Source organism: Anabrus simplex, chromosome 2 (assembly GCF_040414725.1).
Source record: "Anabrus simplex isolate iqAnaSimp1 chromosome 2, ASM4041472v1, whole genome shotgun sequence".
NCBI classification, from domain to species: domain Eukaryota; kingdom Metazoa; phylum Arthropoda; class Insecta; order Orthoptera; family Tettigoniidae; genus Anabrus; species Anabrus simplex.
The window spans coordinates 1,001,240,478-1,001,248,340 of NC_090266.1; positions in this window are offsets into that span (position 1 = coordinate 1,001,240,478).

The following is a 7,863-nucleotide window of genomic DNA, read 5'->3' on the forward strand; positions in this document are numbered from 1 at the left end:
TCATTTGGTGAGTGAACTCAACGCCATTGTTGTTCGGTGCTAACAAAGAGTATATTTACATAATAGACAAAGAGAAGGAATCAAAGAAACATGACTGGGAAAGGCAACAATAATGCCCCTTGCGGCACATGCGGCAAACAAGTAACAGATAGCGATGCCGGTGTTTGTTGTATCGATAGTTGTAATAAATGGTTTCACAAAGATTGTGTCGGTATCAGCGCTGGAGACTATACTACTCTCCAGAAACCTAGCTGCACATTGTTATGGCTTTGTAAACCGTGTAAAAGAGAACTAGAATATCTCAAAAGAAGCAGAAGCGAACTCAAAGATATCAGAAGAGAAATGCAAACATTACAGGAAACAATCCTAGCCGGAGTCAGAGAAGAAATGAGGAAATTCGTCGAAAACCTCACCTGCAAAGACAATCAAATCAACAAAGAGCAGACATCAAAGACACCTCCAGAGGTAGAATCAAACCAAACTCCACAGACCCCACCAAAAAAACAGAAAACGGACTCCTCTAAAGATCGTACAACTTCAGATATAACGATCCAAAATAAGAACCCAACTACTAGACCCGGAAAAACCTCAAAAAAGAACCCACCTACGGACAACTTGACTGGACAGGAAGAAAATTCCAAAGAAAAGTGCGTGGATGGAACAGCACAAGTCCGGAACTATAGACCTCTAGCTTGCTCGTATACTGACTTTGGAGACAAGGAGAAAACGAGTGATCTAAATGAATCTACCTTACCAACACTGACCGAAGACGCAGGACCCGATGAAAAAACACCCTGGAACACAGTGGTGAAGAAATCGAAACAGCATCGTAGGACCATCATCGGGACGAAACAAAGCAACGAAGAGCTACAACCGGCAGCCAAAACAGCATGGCTATATGTGGGAAAGATAAAAGAAGGAACCACAGAAGATAACATCAAAAACTGTTTATTAAGAAATGGCATTACAGAGATAAAAGCCTGTGAAATGCTTAATACAGTTGGGCCCATGAAAGCCTGCAAATTGGGAATTCCTTTTGAATTTCTACAAACAACAGAAAAACCCGATTTCTGGCCTAAAGGTATTGTAGTTATAAGATTTTCTTTTCGAGGCCAAAGACGCAACATTGGAGTGTCCCTCGAATAATAAAATAATCAAGATTCTTCTCTGGAACATCGAAGGACTGAAAAACGCCTTACTATTAATACCCCCAAAGACAATGGAACATTTCGATGTCATCATAGCTACGGAAACTTTTCTTTTAGAATCAACAGACCTACCAAAATTCTATGGATACCACACATTTGCAACGCCAACAGGAGGTAGACCGGCTGGAGGAATCTCATGCTTCCTCAAACCAACTCTTGGAAGAGGACATGAAATCCAGAGAAGTGAAAACACAATCATAGTTAAAACCACTGACCTAACATTAATAGGAATATATATCGCACCAGATAATTCAATAGACGATGTAGTCGAATTAGTACTTAATGCAATAGGGAAAGTAAATACTGCGGAAGAAGTGATAATCGCGGGTGACCTCAACTGCAGGATAGACAAGCCGAACTTAAAATCGGAGTTAGTTATTCAAATCCTGAGGGATGAAGGTTACACAATGATAAACAGAAAAGACCTTAAAACATACTTTGCTCCAAATGGCTCCAGCGCAATTGATCTTTTATTCTACAGAGGTGAAAGATTTATGATAAGGAAACAGGAAGGTCTATGGTCCTCAGGGTCAACGCCAATCAGAAAACATATACCCATCTGCACAGAAATTGAACACAAAGAGTCACGGAAAACACCAATCCCCGACGATAAGGGCATAACACTTTCAAGAAATATTGATGGAACGAAACTGCAAGACCACCCGAATATACAAAAAGCAAGAGCACTTGTAGCTCGAGGACACCTAGATGAAGCAGTAGAAGTCGCTACAAATCTGATACAGGAAACCGCTTTGCCTGTGAAAGAAAGGAGAGCACAAAAGTGGTTTGACAGACAATGCTACATAGCACGAAAAGACACCTTAAGCGCGTTATGCTCAGCCAGAAAAATGAAGACCGCTGATTACTTGGAAGCATATGCCATCAAAAGAAGAAATTACAGAAAACTTCTAAAAGAGAAGCGAGCTGAATACCTGGAAGCAGAAGCCAAGAAGCTTGCAGTCGAAGCAGAAACAGACCCATTTCGGGCCCTCAAGAAAAAGCAAGAGTGTAGAGCGAGGGAAATACCAATGGAAACATGGGAAAAACACTTCTCAGCGCTTCTAAACAGGGTCAGCAGAGCAAAAGGTGAAACCGCAAACCACCCTATCGATCCAGAACACGAAATTAGACTAACCACAGGGGAAGTACAGATGGTAATCAGCAAAGGAAAAAAAGGGAAGTCAGCAGGACCGGACAACATATATACAGAACACTTAAAAAGTACTCAAGACCATTTACTACAACTTTGGACGGAACTATTCAACAAATGTCTAAATTTAGGCAAAATACCGGAAGTTTGGAGAACGGCAACGCTGAAGATTTTGTACAAAGGGAAAGGAGAAACTGACAACCCCGACTCATATAGAGGTATAGCTCTAGAAAGCAACTTATACAAAGCATTTGCAACTATTGTAGCGAATCGCCTGAACAACGAAATAGACCCATTCATACCAGAATGCCAACTAGGCTTCCGCAAAGGAAAAAGCACGTTACAAGCCGCAGCATGCCTGAAAGAAAAAATTGAAGAGGCACTGAGGCATCCAAAGGGGAAGTACTACGTCGTCTTTGTCGACTATAAGAAGGCTTTTGATCTTATCGACAGAGATATCCTGATAGGAAAATTGAAACAAATGATTGGTGACAACATGCTCGTGAGAATCGTTGAGACCATACTAGACTACAACCTAATCCAAATTGAAGATGGAGCATCCTCATCCGGGAAAGTAATTCAAACAAACGGGGTACCCCAAGGAGACCCACTAAGTCCGCTACTATTCAACGTAGCAACGGCAGATATCACACAAATAATGACCGACTCCCCTGAGACTACTCTAATGATGTACGCTGATGACATGGCTCTGGGATCGAGCTCAAAGGAAGAACTACAGTCGACAGTGATGAAGTTAGAAGCTTGGGCTTCCGATAACAAATTTGAAATTAACCAGGAAAAGACAGTACAGATGGTCTTCAGAAAAGGTGGCAAGGCGGCCAAGGACGACGCCATATCATTAAATAATAAACCACTAGAAATAGTCAAGAAATTCAAATACGTGGGCATCACGTTCCAAACGAGCATGACATCCTTCAACAGCCACGTCATAGACAGAACGACAGCAGCAATCAGAGCCATCCACAATATCAAGAATATATCTATGCTATCCCTTAACACAGCGATGACTTTATTCAAGACCGCAATAACCCCAATTGTCTCATATGGAATCGAAATAATATGGGATAACCTGACAATCGGTGACTTGGAGAGGATAGAAAGGGCCAAAGCAAGGTTCCTGAAGAAGGCCCTAGGAGTAGGCAAACTGGCACCCTCCAGACTTGTTTATGTACTGGCACGGGAAAATTACTTCATTGAGGATCTACGACTCAATCTACCACTGCCATCTACCGGCCCATTCCAAGAGCTAAAAAAAAAACTTCTTAAGAAACGCGCGGAAATAGACCCCGAATTCTACGGAAATGACGCCATGCTCGATCGAAACTGGACCAATCACCTTCAAGAGCAAAGACATGTCATAACAAGATATGCAATACATGGCTTCCACCACAAAATATGCGCAAAGACAAAATTCCACAACCCAACAGATGACTGTGTTTGTACACTGTGTAAAGAAAAGTGCGACCGCTACCATCTGCTAAAGTGCAAGAACAGAATAAAGACTCTAACAGAATACAGCACAATGTAAATTGGCACAACAAACTCAATACTCATTCGAGTGATCCTTATATAATTATAATAACACTTTCCGCTCTCTAAGTCCCCCATATACGTTGATCAGATATTAATATTTCCCTCTGTCCAAAGTCCCAGACTCTCACATATCTTCACCCCTCAGTAAATCCACTGCCCTCTCCTACTTATCCCTTATACGTTGACCCGGTGTTGTTTGTTCTGTAGAAGTCGCTGAGACGGATCACTCTAGCGTGAAGATTAGTATACCTTGTGTCCCTGTGATTTTCCTATATCTCCTACTATTGTATACATAATTTAATCACTCTCAGTTGTCTAGGTGCTACGTCTTCTAATGAACTATTTCAAGTGCTTTGAAACCATTTTGTGAGTCAACTGCACGATCTACTTCACTCAGTCTTCAAGTACTTATCAATCAGAGCAAATTGCGAACTGCATTGGTGTCCTACTTTATCGGAATTGTGTGCGAGTGTAGAACTAGTACAAATATAATAAAGTATCGTTCTGGGTGAAATAACGAGCCCAAATCAACTTCAAGAACAAGAACAAGACCAAGATGGCTGCTAGAGAGCACAGCAAGAGAAGTAAGTACTGGTAAATATTATATTTAACGGCATATAAATGAAATCACTATTGTAATACTTTCAGTTATATTTAATAATTGAAAACACATAGTATTTAATGTGTTGTAATTAATATTTCGGTATGGTTTTATCCGGTTAAAGTGAGGTGTACATTTGTGCACCTCAGGTCCCTACAACAATATTCTCCCTCTTTGAGGTTATGAATTTTTCCTATGTTACCTGGATCATTAAGTAGTGTTTTACATTTACAGGCATCCTTACTACAGATGCATTAGTAGATTTACTGAATAACGGTGGTGTCAAACTGTCGGACACAGATGATGAGTTATTTGAGACAGTAATTATAGAAAACTCATCCACAGAATCGGAATCAGAAAATGAAAATAGTGTACATTTAATAGCTGCTACTACACCACTGCAAGTAAATACCCGTTTGATGAAGTGGAAAACAACAAGGTATGGTCAAAATATCCTGTATTTTCTATATTGAAGGAACTTATCTTCTCATTATGTAAAGCAAGCGCATGTACTTGTAAATACTAAATGAGTATAGGCCTAATTTACGTTTCATAAATGGATGTTAATTCACAAAAATTTGGAATGCTTTGCAAAATTGAGAGAAACGGGCCTGAATTTGAAGCGGAACTGAAGATCCATGAAAATGGTCCTAAAGGAGTACAAGAGGCCTTTCATGAATGTCTGCCAACTGCATTTTGGGAATTGTTGGCTGAGCAAACAAACCTGTATTCAGTGCAGAAACGTGACTTGCGCTCTGATCAGACCACAGCTGCAGAATTACTACAGTTTACAGGGATTCAGATTTTGATGGGTACTCTGAAGCTCCCACAGTGGAAACTATACTGGAGCAGGGTATTGAAAATGCCTTTAATTTCAGAATGTATACCTCAAGGTAGGTATTTTGAACTCGGGAATTACCTGCATTTCACAGACAACCTAGCTGAGCATGATCTGTCTGATAAACTGTGGAAAATCAGGCCAATGATAAATATTGTTAAGGATAAGTGTCTGACGTTGCCAAGGCCTGCGCACCTATCGATTGATGAACAAATGATACCCTTTTCAGGGAGGTGTAGTTTTTGCCAGTTCGTCGCCTCAAAACCTAATCCAATTGGGCTTTAAAATTTTGTCTTGGCAGCTATAGATGGATTAGTATTAGACATCTGTATATATCAGGGGAGAGGAACTGTTTTTGAAAATAACTTGAAAGAGCCTGGTTTGGGTGGCTGCATTGTGAAACTGTTAAGTGTGACAGAACCAAAGGATAGACATGTCATTTACACTGACCATTTCTTTACTAGCATGAAGTGTGCAGAGTTCATGATGAGTAGTGGCATTCATCAAATAGGAACTGTCTTGAAAAACGGAATTGGGCCTGTGGTTAGTAAGCTGATAGTTGCAAAGAGGGGAGTGGGATGAGAAAGTTAGTGAAGATGGAAATGTTTGTGTTCTGAAATGGAAAGACAAGAAATGTGTTACATTTTTGTCAACTTGTGTTGGAAGTGAGCCACAGGCCACATGCATTCGTTGGTCCAAACAAGAAAAAGTGAGGTATCACAGCCAGCAGTAACAAGGAGTTATAATCCAAACATGGGGAGAACTGACCTCTGCGATAGATTGTTGGCATTCTATAGATGTACTGCACGAACAAAAAGATGGACAGTACGAGTCTTCAACAATTCTGTAGACCTGATCCTTGTCAACGGATGGTTAATGTACAGAAGGGCATGATAGAAATCATATATCCCTAAGAAAAAACAAATGAACCTCCTACAATACCGTCTCCATTAGCTAATGCCCTGATTAGATCTGAAACAACTTCACAGTCAGTCAGACACTCACAGAGAAGACTCCACACTGTTGGCATTTGAGGATGATGCAAAAAAAAAAAAGGGGGGGGGGGGGGGGGAAGGAAGAACAACAACCAGCCTCTAAATGCCATCAAGTGATATCACAGCTTATTCCGGAGGTCAGATTTGATATGTACGGGCATTTTCCCAAGTATTCAAATGACAGCTTTCCATCCAAGTGTAGGTTCCCAGGATGCAAGTCCACAACAAGAATCGTGTGTAAAATGCAATATGTACTTGTGTGTCCTCAAGAAAAACTGTTTCATGAAATACCATGTAAAGTAATGATTGAGCATGTAATTAGAATGTAATATGTGCAGTATGCTTGCATTCTTCAGGTATTTTTAGAGTTATAGCTTGGTTTGGACACTGACGTCATGATTGTTGAGGAGCATCTTGCTTATTATTTCATAAAGTTCTCATGTCAGATGTATACCTTCTATTTTTAGTTTAAGTCATTTATGTAATTTAGTTATTTAATCTGGGTGTAAATGTACCATAAATTTCAACATTAATAAGGTATGTGTATAATTTTGTTAAATATTTTTATGTAATAAAAACCTGAGGTGTACATATGTGCACCATCAATTTTGGACACCCTATCAGTAGAATATTTTTTCTGGAATTATTCTCATCATCTCTGATTGCCTATTATCCACTCTAGTGAATATCACTGTCATATTCCAATTTTTTGTCTCCTGGGACTGAAGACATTAAAATCATGCCCATCGGTTCTGGTAGCGACCAGAAACCTAGGGAAGCTGGATCCTATTCCTTCACGCTGCACATGTTCCCAGGGAGTTGATCCTCTCAGGGAAGCAAATGTTAAAGACTTCTGTGGGGGACCACCTTGAGAGGGGCGACTTTGTTTGGAAGCCATGCCCGAAATCTTCCTCTGCAAATGCCGCCCATTCCGATCAGGGGTCTCTGTAGCCGAACCAAGCAGCCAAGGCAATACCCACCTGGTCATAGCAGGTACTGCCTGGGGTCCGATGCTGGACGATGCCTAATACGGGATGACTGAGTCAATGAGCACTAGGACTCCCTCCAGTCACCCGCTATAGCATGTACCCCATAGTGTGTACTGAGCCTAAATATAGAGAAAAAAGAATAAATAATTAATAATAATATGTCCTTCAGGCATTCGGCTGTGCGGGGACCTGTGTTGTCAGGCGAATACTACTGCCTAGGTACATGGCGCTCCCACCCGCAATATTCCTGGGTGGGCAGTTGCAGGCTTTTGGGCATAATCGCACATGTAAGAGGCCCATCTCCGAGCAGCACGCACATCAAAATTTTGAAATGGTCTACAACTGACCCTCGGAAAAATAATAAAAATAAAGAGGGGGCCATGGCCAATGACCCTTTAAGTCACCTTCTACGACAGGCAGGGATTACCTGTGAATGTATTCAACCCCTCCCATCCACAGGAGGTCCAACACATTAAACCAAACCGCAATCCGTATCCGCGCCTAGGTCGCCCCTTTTAGTCGCCTCTT